The sequence below is a fragment of the Castor canadensis genome, chromosome 18 (assembly GCF_047511655.1).
Source record: "Castor canadensis chromosome 18, mCasCan1.hap1v2, whole genome shotgun sequence".
Taxonomy (NCBI): Eukaryota; Metazoa; Chordata; class Mammalia; order Rodentia; family Castoridae; genus Castor; species Castor canadensis.
The window spans coordinates 7,620,824-7,638,022 of NC_133403.1; the positions used below are offsets into that span (position 1 = coordinate 7,620,824).

General features: G+C 37.1%; 2 protein-coding genes and 1 gene segment (V, D, J or C); all 3 read right to left on the bottom strand.

Annotated features, from left to right (window-relative positions):
• Window positions 1-17,199, bottom strand: part of LOC109700162 (immunoglobulin lambda-1 light chain-like) — a 310,825-nt gene that overhangs the window by 122,698 nt on the left and 170,928 nt on the right. The gene's annotated exons all lie outside the window — the stretch shown is intronic.
• The window catches only part of LOC109700167 (immunoglobulin lambda variable 8-61-like), a 356,654-nt gene that overhangs the window by 114,402 nt on the left and 225,053 nt on the right, over window positions 1-17,199 (bottom strand).
• LOC109684485 (immunoglobulin lambda-1 light chain-like) overlaps window positions 1-17,199 on the bottom strand; it is a 524,269-nt gene that overhangs the window by 85,937 nt on the left and 421,133 nt on the right. The gene's annotated exons all lie outside the window — the stretch shown is intronic.

Consider the following 17,199-nt stretch of genomic DNA (forward strand, 5'->3'; position numbering starts at 1 on the left):
GTACATATTTTCTTTTGTTAGTTCTTAGATATTTTAGATACCTGATGTTTATTAATAATATAGTATAGAAGAGTATTGGTGTTTTAAACTTACATGAACTTGAGAATGATGTTTTAGTTTTAAAGTGTAAGGACTCTAGGATTGAGATTTTAACACATTAGTCAATAATGAGAGAAGAACCTGGTGGAAATCTGTGGAGAACCCAATCGAGTGGAGCCAGGCAAGTCTGTTCAGGATTCACAAATGGTGGACTTATGCCTTAGGGGCTGAGTCACAGCTGACTGAAGGTCAGGCTCACTGTGACCCTGCCCAGCATTTGAAATCAGGAAATGACAGTGACAACAATCTCCTACCAAGACCAATGAGGAAGAGAATCTCAACAGTGACCAGGTATTGTCCTGAGGTGCAGTTTAGTGTAATTGAGAAGAATGTATTTCCACATGAAGTGGACCCTGTGTTTGGTCCTCACCTAAGGAGAAAGTTAGAAAAGAGGAAACAAGATATGTTTGAAAGCTGAGCCACTGTTTTATTATCTTGAGGCATCTATTTCCTCTATTCTTCTGTGAAGACAAGGCTTTCATAGAGTTTTTTTTGTTTGTTCATCTTCTGAGGTTATTGAATTTCAGATTAATGTGTTTTGAATGAGAGAGGGTTTGGCTTGTTTGTGGAGTGATGTTGGTGTCCATACCTCTTAGACAAAGGACATGTCAGGTTAATACCCTGAAGGGTTGACTTTGAGCTTGATTTCTCATTCCTGTAATCCCAGCTGTTGACAAAGTGGGGGCAGAAGAATGGCAAATTTGAGACTATTTCATGAACAGACCCTGTCTGAAAGCAAAATTTTTAAAAAGCCTGGGGTGTAGTTCAACTGGTAGAGTGCTTACATAGCTTGTACAGGGTCGTCAGTTCAATTCCAAACACATCAAAGAGAGAATACAAAATTTTCCCATTAAAAATGGCAGGCATTTCCTTTTCAGCACACAAAATCACCAAAAATGTCCAGAAGTGATTTATTAATATGGAGTTGATCTCACTTATTCATGACCTGATGCCAGAGAAAAATTGAATCATGTAAAATCTATACATTTGCAATAATACCAATACTTTAAAAAATTTGAAGTAATAATATATTTAGTTAAATTCAGAGCAACTCCTCTTTTGATCTTTTAATCTATTAATGTTAGAAATATTAGCACTAATGTGATTGCACTTGTGCATAAGATGTTTATCGAAATTTATACGTGTGCAATGGTAGAGTTATACTGACTGATTTATTAGTTTCCTAGTACGATTATAACCATGTATCACAAATTTGATGCTTATTAACAGCAGAATGTGTCTTGTCATAGTTTTGAAAAACCACGGGTAGGACCATATTTTCTATGTCACCTCTATGCAAATCCTTCATTCTTACTCCCAGGTTCCCAGTTTTTGAGAGGAATCTCTGGTTCTCTTTCCTGCCCTTGCATAAGTGCAGTCTGTGCGTCCATCTTCACATGAATTTCTTTCCCTCTTTTGTTGTCTTCTCATAGTTTCTTCCTTATGAGCATTTCAGCAGGATGAGTATGGAGGTCACCTTATTCCAGTGCACCATCATCTTAACTGATGATGTGTGGATGACACTGTTAAAATGGGGGCCTATCCTGTGTAATGGGGGCTATCATTTTAATATCCCTTCATAGGGAGAAATTTTTTACACATAACACTATAGAAGAAATCTATTTCTAAAATTTTATAATTTTTAATATTTTGAGGTGGTATGATGGATATTCATGTAGATGTGTGAAACTAGAGCACTAGCTCCTACTCTGTGCCTAATTAAAATAAAAATTGATCAAGGACCTAAATGTCAAACTACAAACTTTGAAAGTATTACAGAAATGTTTAGGGAAAGCCCTCCAAAATATAAGAATAGGAAAGAATTCCCATATATGCTACCAAAAGCCCAGAAAATAGAGCAGGAATTGACATGTGTGCTTATATCATCTTAGAAGACTTCTGCACAGCAAATAAACAATAAACAAGGTAATCATTAATCCTGCAGAATGGGAGAATATGTCAGCCAGATATTAAGTGTCAGGTTATCAATATCCAGAATATATGAAGAACTCAAAAATAAAAACAATTCAATCAATAAGTGGGCACAGAAACTGAAAAGACATTTCTAAAATGAAGATTGCAAATGGACAAAAAATGCAAGAAAAAGTATTCAACATACTTAAGTCATCAGAGAAATTTAATCCAAACTACATTGATATTTCACCTCATGCCAATCAGCATGGAAATTATCAAGAAATCAGTCATCGAAAAAACAAATATCAAAACAAGCTGGTGAGGATGTGGAGGGGGGAATTCATATACTGGTTGTAAGAACTTGAATTAGGGAGGACACAATGAAATTCACCAGGGAGGTTCTGCAAAAATTCAAAATAGAACTCCTGTGTGGCCCAGTAACACCTTTGGGTACATACAAAAAGTCAGTTTACCACAGCAATTTTCATAATAGCCAAATTATGGAATCAGATTAGAATCCAATTGATGGATGAATGGATAGAGAAAGTGTGGTGTATGTATATAGCCATTATAAAGAAAGAAATCCCACTTGTTCAGAAATGGATGGAATTGGTGATCAGCATGTTAGGTGAAATAAGCCAGTCCCACAAGGACAAATATCACATGCTTTCTCCCATTTGTGAATGTTAGGGGAAACCAAAACCAGAAAGTTAACAAGATCCTACAAATAAAGCATGGACTAGCATACAGATAAAAGTGAAAGGGAGAATAGAGATGAGGTAGGGGAATTAGATCAATGGAGGGGTTAATATGATCAAAGTACCTTATAGATCTGTATGAAAAAGCCACAATGGAAACTTCTAATATGTAGAATTAATATGCATCAATAAAAATAACAAAAGTGGAAAGCAAATTTACTATTTTATTATATTATATTTTTATTATGTCAACATTCTTTTATTTAATTTTTATATATTAAAATTCATATATTAAAATGAGTATTAGGGACATACAAATGGAAATTTCTGAACTTTGTTCTTAGATGGACAAAACATTTGTGGATGCTGTTCTCTGGAAAAAATGTGCTGACCTCAGTCCTCAGTTCTGATCCACCTGTTAATGTTGTCTTGGGAAAATAAACAATCCAATTTTGTTGGTTATGGGACATCTCCACTTAAGGACTCAAACAGGAATAGATGTCAAGTCAAGATTTTGATTTTACCATTTTGCATATGGACAATTGATATTAACCTTCCTGAGAGCCACTGAGAAGTTCATGGTAGATTTGGCCCCACTAGAGAGGCAGAGAAACCAGTGGTCATCCACAAGTGTATATGGCTTATCTTTTAAAATGGTGTTCTGGGCACATGCCCTTGATTCTTCTGGAATAAGAACAGGTAGTGAACATTGCTGAGTGCTCTGGGCCTGGAGCCTCAGTGAGAGTGGCTGTACCTCCTGAGGACATAGTCAGTGAGTGGTCATCAGTCACCATGGTCTGAGAACTGGATCTTGGTACCAAACTCAAACATGCTAGGAATGAAGAAGGAAGATGGGGGCCTGTGGTATACCTAACATCTCCATTACTCTGAGTTGTAAGTAAGGAGAAATGGAAGAATAGGTGACCAGCCATGATGCAAACATTGGAAGGTTTCCTTGTATTTTGTGTGAGTTGAATATTCTAATGGGTCTTTGTTTCCTACTGAGTTTAAAGCATGAAGTTCCTGTGTTTGTGTGGAATATTGTGCCAATATGAGTACTTCACAATTCCCTTCTACCATTTGATCCTGTGATCTGGGAGCAGTTTCATCATCAGAGGGAGACTGCCAGAGGCAATTTGATGAGGATTTGCCTGTGAGAGGAAGCCCCTGCTCTAACATTGTTCACAGATAACTGAGAAATTGTCCATGGTCAAATAAATTTGTAACAATTTAGCTTCCTTAAGTTTTCTGAAAATGACAACAGTGCCCTCTGGAGGTATCTTGTTCTGAAGGAGTATGGTAAATACTGTTCAAGAAATGACTGATTAATTTTTATGACATTGCCATTCTTTTCTCCAGGCAATGTCACATTCATTTTCTTTTATTTGGTCATTATCCTTTATATGTGTTTTCTCTAGTTTCTGTTGAAATCCTTCCCAATTGTCTGTCATTCAGTAATATTGTCACATGGTCTTATTTATATCTAAATGTTTTGAGTGAAAAAAAGAAATTATTTCCATGTCCATGAAGTTGTTGACATATGAAGTTATTGATTTCAGGTCTCATGTTGGATTGTACATCTGGCATACATGAACATTGTTTTAATTATTTACTCTAGATAGTTTGAAAAAGGAAACTAGTACAAGACTGAGTGCTGAAATTTGTTCCTGCCAGTTCTGTCAACAAGGTTTACATGATAAAGCATCATAAAAAAGTTTGTATTTCAATCTCCAGTGAATGTTTCCTGTGTAGAATACTCCATGTATGGTAATCCACATTGTTACAAGGAGAAGTTTAACATTTTTTTTGTGACTGCCATGGGAAAGGACAACTGCCTTAAATAATGAATATGGGTGATTTTCCTCCTCTGAAAGATGTTCCATCTTATTTTACATACTAATATATGATCTATCCTGTAAAACAAGCCTTGTCCATATGAGAAGATTGTGCACAGCATTATTCACAATAGTCAAATCATGCAATCAGCCTAGGTGCCAATCAGTGGAGAATGGATGAAGAAAAGTTGGTATATGTATAATCTGATGACATTTTTCCTCAATCATAAGGATCAATTAATTTATATCATTTAATGAAAAGGGAAGGAACTGAGGTTATCATGTCAATTGAAATAAGAATATGCCTAGGCTTTTGTGGTTCAAGTGAAAAGACAGTCTCAGTAGCAGTGACATCAGTGAGGACACTGTTGGCCCAACTATAGAGGAGAGTGGAGTTTCCAAGTTGTCTTTTTTGTATTTCCCCAGACCCATCTCAGAACCAGCTCTCCTGAGCCACCTTTTGTGGACCAATTTGCATCCGTATTCTAAAGTGTCCATTCACTGTAGAATGCACTTTAGTAACATCCACTCAGTTTCAAGATGCTAATTTTAGCAAGTATACATTTTATCAAACATGGTACTCTTATGTGATGCTGTGTGAAAAAACCTCACTCTGGAAGGTAAACTGGCAGAGGCTAAATTCTTGCTAACCCAGCCTGTCCATTGCATGTGATGCCTGCTGACTCCCCACATGATCATTTTCATTCTCTTATTAAAGTCAACAATCATTTTGAGGTATAATTCTTGAGAGGTTGAAAGAAAGAAAGGTGAAAGAACAATCTGAGAAACTGCTCTCTATCTTATTTTACATAAATACCATAGGCTTTCTTTAATTACATTTTACTGGTGAATGTTACTCACCAGTACAGGAAGTACATCAACTATATTCACCTACTTTACTTCCTTTTTCACCCACTCTCTACTCTGTGTGACCTTCCCTTGCATGACATGTTTTACAGAAAATTGTTTGTATTTGTATTAGGTCTCTATTCCATATAGGAGAGAAAACATATGGACTTAGACTTTCTGAACCTGGTTAACTTCACTTAACATGATGTTCTCTAGTTTTATCCAGTTACCTGCAAATGACAAAAATTTTGCTACTTTATGTCTGAATAACATTCCATTGTTAATTAATTCCACATTTTGTTACTCCATTCATCAGTTGTAGGAAGTGTGAGTTGTTTCCATAACTTGGTTATTGTGACCAGTGCTGCTATAAACATTGGTATGCCAGGGTCTTTGTTATGTCCTGACTTAAAATCAACAAAGATGTCCAGAAATGATTTATTTATAAAAAGCTAATAATCACATATTCATGTCCTGATGGCAGAAAAAACTAGAATTATGTAAAAGATGTAAATTTGCAATAAAACCAATAATTATAAATTTTTGTAGCAATAGTACATTTTAGTAAATTTAGATCAATTCCTGTTTTGGTCTTTTATTCTATCCTGAAAGTTAGAAATACCAGCACTAATATGATCACTTTCTTGGATAAAATGTTGATAGAAATGTATGCCAGGGCAGAATAGAGTTATACTGACTGTTTGGTGTATTAGTTTCCTAGTACAACTATAACCATGTACCACGAACTTGATACTTAATAACAACAGAATGTATCTTGTCATAGTTTTGGAGACAAATTTTTTCAAATCCACCAGCACAATCGTATTTCCTATGTCACCTCTAGGCAAATCCTTCATTCTTACTTCCAGGTTCACAGTTTTTGAAAGGAATCCTGGTGCTCCTTCTTCCACTTGCATAAGTCCAGTCTTGCATACATCTTCACATGAATTTCTTTCTGTCTTCTTATCTTCTCAGAGTTTCTTCCTTATGAGCATATCAGGTATGATGGGTCTGAAGGCCACCTTATTCCACTGTAGTCATATCATAACTCATTATGTGTAGATGACACTGTTTAAATGAGGTCTCATCCTGTGTCATGGGGGCCACCATTTTCATATCCCTTCCTAGGAAGAAATGTTTCTACACACAACATTATAGAAGAAATTCATTTCTAAAATGTTGATAATTTTTAATATTTTGTAATGGTATGATGGATATTTGCATGTAGATGTGTGAAACTAGAGCACTAGCTCCTACTCTGTGAAAAATAAAATAAAAATTGACCAACCACCTAAATGCCAAACTACAAACTTTGAAAGTTCTACAGAAATGTAGAGGGAAAGCCCTCTAAAATATAAGCATAGGAAAGAATTCCTGTATAAACTACCAGAATCCCAGGAAATAGAGCAAGAATTGACATGTGTGAATATATCAACTTAGAAGACTTCTGCACAGCAAATAAACAATAAACAAGGTGAAGATTAATCCTGATGAATGTGAGAAAATGTGAGCCAGATATTATGTGTCAGGTTATTAATATCCAGAATATATAAATAACTCAAAAAATTCAATGAATAAATGGGCATATGAACTGAACAGACAATTCTGAAATGAAGATTGTGAATAGACAAGAAACTCATGAAAAAACTGTTTAACATACTTAGCGATCAAAGAAATTTAATCTAAACAACATTGATAGTTTATTTCATGCTAATCATTTTGGCTATCATGAAATAACCAAATATCAAAACCTCGTGGTGAAGATGTGGAGAGGGGAATTCTCATGTACTGCTTGTGAGACCCTGAATTAAGGGGGACACAATGAAATTCACCTTGGAAGTTCTGCAGAAATTCAAAAGAGAACCCATAAAGACCCAGACATGTCACCTTTTGGTATATACATAAAACAGTTTTCATAATAGCCAAAGTATGGAATCAGCCTAGAATCATGCTGATGGAACAATGGATAGAAAATTTGATGTGTGTATATAGTTGGATTTTACTCATCCATTATGAAGAAATAAATACCATTTGTTCAGCAATGGATGGAATTGGTGATCATCATATTAGGTGAAATAAGCCAGTCCCACAAGGACAAATATCACATGCTTTCTTTCATTTGTGAATGTTAGGGGAAATCAAAAGCAGATAGTAAACAAGATCCTAATAATAAAGGATGCACTTGGATTAAGATAGAAGGGAAAGGGAGAATAGAGGTTAGGTAGGGGAATTAGAACAATGGAGGGGTAAATATGATTAAAGTACCTTGTAGACCTGTATGAAAAAGTTAAAATGAAGCCCCAGATATATAGAATTAATATGCACCAGTAAAAAATAACAAGTTAAAAAGCAACTTTAATATTTTGTTATATTAAATTTATGTCAAAATTCTTTTATTAGATTACATTTCATGAGACTTTTTCTCATGAGGACATTGTCAATGAATGCTTGTCAGTCACCATGGTCTGGGAACTGAATCTTGATATCAAATTCAAACATGCTGGGTATGAAGAAGAAAGACAGAGGGTAAATCTAACATCTCTATTGCACTGAATTGTAAGTAAGGACAAATAGAAGAATAGGTCATCAACAGGGTTTCCTTGTATTTTGTGTGAGTTGGATACTCTAATGTGTCTTTGTTTCCTACTGAGTTCAAAGCATGGAGTTTGGGTGTTTGTGTGGAATATGTTCCCAATATGAACACTTCACAATTCTCTTTCACCATATGATCCTGAGCTCTGGGAGCAGTTTCATCATCAGAGAGAGATTGCCAGAGGCAGTTGGATGAGGATCTGCCTGTGAGTGGAAGCACCTGCTCTCACATTGTTCACAGATAAGTGAGAAATTGTCTATGATGAAAAAAAATTGAAATAATTTAGCTTCCTTAAGTTTTCTGAAAATTACCACAGTTGCCCTCTGGAAGTCTCTTGTCTAAAGGAGTATGGTAAATACTGTTTAAGAAGTGACTGATTCAATTTTATGACATTGCCATTATTTTCTCCAGGCAATGTCACATTCATTTTCTCTTCTTTACTCATTACCCTTTATATGAATTTTCTCTACTTTGTGTGAAATCCTTCCCAATTGTCTGTCATTCAGTAATAGGGTCATATGGTCTTATATAAATCTAAACATTTTGAATGAACAAAAGAAATTATTTCCATGACTGCAAAGTTATTGAATTATGAATTTATTAATTTTGGGTCTTATATTGGATGTACATCTGGCATACATAAACAGTTTTAGTTATTTACTCTAGATAGTGTGAAAAAGGAAACTAGTGCAAGACTGACTACTAAAGTTTGTTACTCCCAGTTCAGTTTAGAGAAAAGTAAGTCACATAGCTAGTGAACAAGGTTTACATAATAAAGCATCACAAAGAAGTTTGTTCTCTAATCTTGAGTGAATGTTTCCTGTGTGGATACTCCATATATGGTAATCCACATTGTTACCAGGAGAAGTTTAACATTTTTTTGAATCTAAATGGGCAGAAAAGGTAGGAATCCATCTCTCCCCAGGCCATCACTCTCTACTCTATTTACCTGTACAGTGAGCAAGAAGTGAAAGATGGAGAGAGAACTACCCCACAGTGAAAGTTATGCAAGTGTCCAATCTTCTTTTCCCCACTCCTGAATAAAGCTTTCCTCAGGTCTGTCTTTTAACCATTTCATACTCTGAGAAGGAAAGGCTCCACTCATGCAAATGAGGTTCTTCTAGCTTTCTGATATCACCCTGGACCCTAGATAAGGACTCTCTGCCTGAGCATGTCACAGTGTTGGACAGGAGTGGGGATCTGTGGGCACAGGGGTTGAGGGCAGTTATTCCTGTGATCCTGGAGCAGAGGCAACTGAGCAGGGCCACTTGGCTCAGTCATTTACAGAACCTTCAAGAATGGGCCTCAAGAGTCCCCTGGTACCCACATTCATGGGACCAAAGTCACTCAGAGATAACCCTGTTCCCCAAGTGTTCTGTACATAGCCCCTACCTCCATGGTATATCAAGCCAGATGTGGCTTGGTGGCCCAGGGACATCCGATGAGCCCTGCCTAAGGTTCATGGTGCCTAGTTGAAAGGTGGGCAGCTGAACATAGGAATGGAAGCCAAAAGCCTGTGGGCTGCACATTATTCATCTTTGCAGTCAGGGTAGAAAGGGCAGCTTAGGGGAGGGGCTGTTTCCATGTGTGCCTGGAGGCTAGCTCCATGAATTCTGGGAGGTGCTTATTAGTTATGAAACACAATCATTTCAAATAGGCTTTTGACTCATACTGTACAGTGGGAGTTAGAAAAACTTTATAACTTGGACCATGTAGAAGGTCATTTGGAGCAAGGGTTGGCTGCAAGGATTGAATGCATAAATTAATCTCTTTGGCTTTTGTGAAAACCTGGCACCATTCTTACTTTTTGAAAGTTGGTCTAAAGACTATTTGATAGGAACTTAATTCCACTAGATGTGGTATTTAGTTTTTTAACTTTGTTATCTTTTAAGTTTCAAATCTGTCCATAACTTTTCTGAGAAATGAGAAAGAAATAAAATCATTTGTTTAGTGTATTAAAAAATAAGGCCTTTGAATCAACTCTAGTTATTTTTTACCTTGTAATTTTAATGTATCAAATAAGAATTTAAAGATAACACTGAAGAAAAACAAATGCTTTCCTTGAAGGGAAGGTTTGCAATTTCGACATTGTAGAATATAAAATAAAACAAGAAAAAACACCAAGAACAGAACAAAATATTCTACATGTTTCCTAACATGTTTTTTGAATTTGATCTGGGATTCATTTGTGTATTCAGGAGTAGTAGTTTTATTTCTTACCTTCCACTTCCTGGTCTATTTGAAGCATCACAGTTCCTTGGGAATTTCCGAGAACAAACTCTTTGTATGCTGTTTATTTCTCTATTTGGGGACTAAAACAATTTAGAAAACTGTCAAAATATCAAGATAAGCTTGCCAGTATATATACTACTAGGCAAGAGAAAAACACAAGTTAAACAAGCACTTTTTCTTCTGTCAGCCTTGGATTATTCCCACACCCCATTAGCAAACTTTCATTTTCCATGGGCTGGTTTTTCAGGTGAAGATAACACTTTAACCGTTTTCTTTCCTTACCCCTTGTGTAGAGCCACTGGAACTCAGAAGGAAGGAGTCTGGGTATGTTGGATTTTGGGGGGAGGAAATAGCAAGTGTGAGCCCCCTCAATTTGTCAGTGCTGTTTTTTCCAGGAATGTCAGATTTCCTCAAATCCAACCATAATATAAGGGCCCTTCTGGGACCAGTTTCAAATTGTTACTGTGCTTTGTCTTGACTATGGTAACCAAGCACTTGGTGTTTGGGAAGGGGCCTCTCACGTCCTGAATGAGCTTGTCCTAGAAACCGAACTGTGGGCAATGGGAGATGCTGGAAAAGAGAACATACAGAAGACAAAGCATGCATAAAGCTGGAGCCATGTAGTCTAGGTACACTGATCAAGACACACCAGCAACCTCCACTTCCAGTGAGTTTATTATACACAGTCAACACAAGGTGAAGAGGCAATTCTCTGGGGAGGGGCCTGACATTGTAATCCTCAAGAACTGGAGAAACCTTTGACAGCTTCTCTCTGAACATAAACATCTTAGGAAAAACAGCTGTACTGCATCTTTCCCACATCTGCAGCTGAGTCTGTGCCAATCTAAGTGTGCAAATTACTGGGCATAACTATGGTTGTTTCCTTCTGTGGTTTAGGGCTGTGCCAAACTCAAAGACACAGCTTATTCTATTCACCTGTTGGCTCTCAACAGGGGCCCATTTCAGCTGGTGCCAGAGCCCCATCTTCTGCTGGACATGAATCAGGCTCCTTCTTAGCAGGCTGACCAAGGGCATTTTGGTCAAAGGCTTTTCATTAGCAGTTTTAATATGAAGCTTTTAGGTCGTTGTGTTCATACACACCATCAAGGCTCTTCATAACTTGAAATTTTCACTTAATGTGCAATTTTTAACCTATGTAAAAGTTTTAAGTACAATGCAAATCTTCTGTAATTTATTAACATTGTTTTGGTTTTCTATGACAGTTCAACTTTCCTTTTATGTATAATAGTTTAGGAAATATTATGTTGTAAAATAAGTGTGATTTTTTTTTTGTAATAGAACAAATTTGCTGTTTTGGACTGTGGAAACTGCCGCCCCCTCTATCTTTTATTATTATTATTATTTTTTTTATTCACATGTACATACATTATTTGGGTCATTTCTCTCCCCTGCCCCACCTCCACCACCCTCTCCCCTCTTCCGCCCTCAGTTCCAGGCAGGTTGTGTTCTGCCTTTATCACTAGTTTTGTTGAAGAAAAGAGACAAGCCTTATAAAGAAGACAAAGTGTATTTGCTAGTTGAGTTGAGGATAGCTATACAGAAATATTCCTAGTATTGCTTTCATGTACACATGTTATGACCCATGTTGATTAATCTCTAATTGATCTTTACCCTGGTTACTATTCCCGTTCTCATAATAAGCTCTGTTGCTTTAAGGTTTCTGTATTAGTTCCTCTGGACTGGGGACATCAAATGCTTTCATATTTTGGGTTTTCTACCTATTTTTATATCACCCATATGTGCTCTCCCCTCGTCATGTGATCCAAGTCAAACCACATTGCTGCATTTCCCTGGGATCTATATATATAGCCCAGCCCCCTCTATCTTAAGAAGTGTTCAGATTTAAAAATTGTAAAATGAGCTAAAACTTAAACATTCCAAAATGTGATATGTTTGTGCAAGTGTTTATTATGTGCTAGGAAATAAGTAATTCATACCCATTATCCCATTGACACTTTACAAAATTTTAGAATTAGAGGTGTTTTTATTCACCACATGTGCTCATGGTTATAACTCATGATAACTCCTAGAACTCTGTAATAAGAATTTTTTGTTGACCAGTTTAGTTTTATAGAAAACATAATTTATATTTCCTCAAAACATGAAAAGTTGAGAGGTAAGGTTTCCATGACCTCCCCATCAGCTCAAGACAGTCTGCTTGCTCTCCTCAGACTCTCCAGTGGAAAACTTTCTACAACCAACATAATTGCTCATTGATCAGGACTAAAACTGTATATCTCATGCAAATTGCTCTTATATTAGTATTAGGAGGAAGAACGTGAAGTTTTCCATTTAATAGCGTGGAAGTGATCAGCCAGGTTTATCACCAACATAGAGAATTTGTTTCTAAAGTCTTTTCTCCTGGATAATAAAAACAGTATTTTTAAAAAGGTCTTTGACTAAGCTTTATGTTCTTATCGTGTTTTATAATATATCAGATGAAAAATATTTACTATGCTCCCTAATTATATTCTGGAGGGAATCACTTTCTTACTTAAAGAACAATATATAATCTTAAATTTTTGTAGCTTACCCACTGAAATGCCTCTGAGAGATGAAAGTGCCACGTGTTTTGATTCTGAACAGTGAATTCCATTTAAGCTCAGATATTTTTATTGGGTATTTGAACATCTCCCATGATACAGTACATATTTTCTTTACTTTAACCTTAGCTTTTCTAGAAATCACTGCCATTATAATACAAAATGCATGAGGTGAACATTGTACTATGTACTTTTTGGAGAATGAAAATGGATGAGAAAATTTGTGTGGCTGTGGTATTTGGAAAAGGAAGTGTTTATAGCCTGGAATATATTATATATCACTACATAATGACAGGCACCACAAGTGGGAAGCTGAGAGCAAAGAGCTCTAAATAGGTGGTCTTGACCTAGATAGGGTTGAGTCACAGCTGACTAAGAGTCAGGTTCTCTCTGAACCCAGCTCCCACTTCTGAAGAAGTGACTAAAACTATCCTGCTGTGAAAAGTACCCTTGATGTAGAAAATCTGTTTTAGTGGTTACCATGAGGTCACCAAGGGAACGGTTGTGTTGTGATGGAAAAGAAAGGAGGCCCAGTGCTGTATATGTGATTAGAGCTTAGGTGTTTTTGTTGGCCTCTTCTGTTTGGTCCTAACCTTAGGAGAAGAAGATGGATAAAGCACATTGACAGATGTTAGGACCATAACCACTGGTTTCGATGTTGAGAGTTGTTATCTTGAATGATTCTTCACTGTGAGAAAACAAATCATATATTGATGCCAAGAGAGAAATTTGGTTGCAGAATTTGTGAGGATGAAGCCATGTTCTACAGAATCTGTTCCCTGGGGTTGGAATGAAAACCTGACTTTTGTCAAAACCATCAGGGTTGATCAGCTGGCTTAGGTAAGACCTGGTTGATGTACAGGGTGGCACCATCACTGTACAGGGAAAGGTTTTATATTACTTGCTCAGCCTGGAGTGTGAAGTCAGCAATGATGTTGGACCCCATAATGTAATCATATTTAGCTTGCTGTCCACAGATTCAGGGGAGGTTAAGTATAATGACACTGAATGTGAGAATCTATTCATGATCCCTGACATCCAATACAGCTCTCATAGATGGGATCAGGCCATTGCTCATCTCTGAGTGATTTAGTGCTCCAGAGCTGAGCACAGCTCCTTCAAGGACTGGTGATGTCAGGCTGTACTGGGTAATGACAGATGCAACTGGAAGGAAGCTGAAGAGACTCCAAGTTGTTAGATCCAGGTGAATCTGTTCAGGGCTCACAACAGATGGACTCATGCCCTGAGGGGCAAAGTCACAACTGATTGAGGGTGAGGCTCACTATGACCCTCAAACTACCACAAAGGTGAGGACAAGATGGATTAAAGCACCACTTTAACATGGACCCATGAGGTAGGGAGTCATGACAGTAACCTGGTAGTGAACTGGGGAGCAGCATCGCTCTTGCCCTTCTTCATTCTCTGAAAGTGGGGCATACCCACTTAAGCAAATGTGGATTCTCTATCATTTTGTTCACACTCTGTGGCCACAGTCTGCAGATATCACCGTGCTATGTACAGGTGTGGTTGGATGAGTTTTGTATTGAGGGAGGCTATGTGTGAACCCTGAGCAGGTGATAAAAGGCAGGGACACTTAGCTCATTCTAGATCTCATCACCCCAGCAAATTCAATAACAGTCTTCATGTGCTCTTTTGGGTCTGTATCATGCAATCTGCATTTCACATAGTGATAAAAACCCTCAGAGGCAGTCCTGCCTTCCCAATTATGTCTTCATACATACTAACTCATACTTGCCTATCGTGTCCCTGTGTAGACTCACTCTGACCTCAAATGTCTTCACCTTTTTGATGTACACAGACTGCTCAAGGGAAAAAACTTTCCACAGCCAACTTAAATTCTCATTGCACTGACTGACATGATGTCTCTTGAGCAAATTCCTTTCAGACCAGGACAGAGGAATAAACTTGGTGGCTTTGGTGTTAATAATAGGCAACATGGTATCTGCCAGGTTTTCTGAAACACTGAAAGTTTGAATCAAATGTGTTCCACATTTATCATAAATGCATATTTTGAAATGATTTTTGACCAAGATTTACTGTTATGATGTTTTCCCCATAATATTCTGAAGGAAAATATAATATTTTATACTGATATGTTTATATTACATAGTTTTTGTGTGTATTTTTTATAATCTTCTCAAGTTTATCTACTGGGATGACAGGAAGATGAACCTGCCTTATCTTCTGGGTCTGAAGAGTGGGCTACCATGAAGTTCACATATTTCTTTTTTAGGATTCTGGGGTTTTTCCCAAGACATAGTAAAATTTTCTTTTATTAATTCTTAGATATTTTAGAAACCTGATCTTTATTAATAATGAAGTAGAGATCAGTATTGGAGTTTTAAAATTACATGAACTTGAAGATTATGCTTTAGTTTTAAAGTGTAAGGACTGTAGGACTGAGTATTTAACACATCACTCAATAATGAGAGAAGAACCTGGTGGAAATCTGTAGAGAACCCAATCCATTGGACTCAGGCAAGTCTGTTCAGGACTCACAACAGGGGAACTTATGCCCTGAGTGGCTGAAAGTGTTTCCTCACAAAATATGTGGCAAAATTAGAAGTTCTTGTGCATAGTCCCTGTGTTTGGTCCTCACCTGAGGAGAAAGGTAGAGAAGAGGAAACAAGATTTGTTGGGAAGGTGAGCCACTGCTTTAGTTTCTTGAGACATCTATTTCCTCTATTCTTCTGGAAAGACAAGGCTTTCATAGCATTTTTTTTCTGTTTGTTCATCTTCTGAGGATGTTGAATTTCAGATTAATGCATTTTGAATGAGAGGGGGTATGGCTTGTTTGGGGAGTGATGTTGGTGTTCATAACTCTTAGACAAAGACACATCAGGTTAATACATTGAAGGGTTGCCTTTGAGCTTGATTTCTCACTCCTGTAATCCCAGCACCTCAGGAGGTGGAGGCAGAAGAATGGCAAACTTGTGGCTATCTCTTGAAAAGATCCTCTATCAAAACAAAATTCAAAAAAAAGCCTGTGGTGTATTTAAAGTGGTAGAGTGCTTACATAGCTTGTACAGGGTCCTGAGTACATTCCCAAACACATCAAGGAGAGAAGACAAAACTTTCCCATTAAAAATGGCAGGCATTTCTCTCTCAGCACACAAAATCAACAATAAATGTTCAGAAGTGATTTATTAATATCAAGTTGACTATCACATACTCATGTCCTGATGCCAGAGAAAAATTAGAATTATCTCAATGCTGTAAATTTTCAATAATACCAAAAATTAAAAAAATTTAAAGTGAGTAATAACTTATTTAGGTAAATTCAGAGCAATTCCTTGTTTGATCTTTTAATCTTTAAAGGTTAGAAATACTAGGACTAATGTGATTGCATTTGTTGATAGAAATGTATATACATGCAGTAATAGAATTGTACTAACTGATGTATTAATTTCCTAGTGTGATTATAACCATGTATCACACATTTGATTCTTTTTTTTTTGTGTAAGCTATTTTTATTTATTTTTTTTTCATTTTTCTTTTATTATTCATATGTGCATACAAGGCTTGGTTCATTTCTCCCCTGCCCCCACCCCCTCCCTTACCACCCTCTCCACCCCTTCCCTCTCCCCCCCTACCCCCTCAATACCCAGCAGAAATTATTTTGCCCTTATTTCTAATTTTGTTGTAGAGAGAGTATAAGCAATAATAGGAAGGAACAAGGGTTTTTGCTGGTTGAGATAAGGGTAGCTATACAGGGAGTTGACTCTCATTAATTTCCTGTGCGTGGGTGTTACCTTCTAGGTTAATTCTTTTTGCTCTCACCTTTTCTCTAGTTCCTGGTCCCCTTTTCCTATGGGCCTCAGTTGCTTTTAAGGTATCTGCTTTAGTTTCTCTGTGTTAAGGGCAACAAATGCTAACTAATTTTTTGGGTGTCTTACTTATCCTCACCCCTCCCTTGTGTGCTAAAGCTTTTATCATGTGCTCAAAGTCCAATCCCCTTGTTGCGTTTGCCCTTGATCTAATGTCCACATATGAGGGAGAACATACGATTTTTGGTCTTTTGGAGCAGGCTAACCTCACTCAGAATGATGTTCTCCAATTCCATCCATTTACCAGCGAATATTAACATTCGTTCTTCTTCATGGCTGCATAAAATTCCATTGTGTATAGATACCACATTTTCTTAATCCATTCGTCAGTGGTGGGGCATCGTGGCTGTTTCCATAACTTGGCTATTGTGAATAGTGCCACAATAAACATGGGTGTGCAAGTGCCTCTGGAGTAACCTGTGTCACAGCCTTTTTGGTATATCCTCAAGAGTGGGATTGCTGGATCAAATGGTAGATCAATGTCTAGCTTTTTAAGTATCCTCCAAATTTTTTTCCAGAGTGGTTGTACTAGTTTACATTCCCACCAACAGTGTATGATGGTTCTTT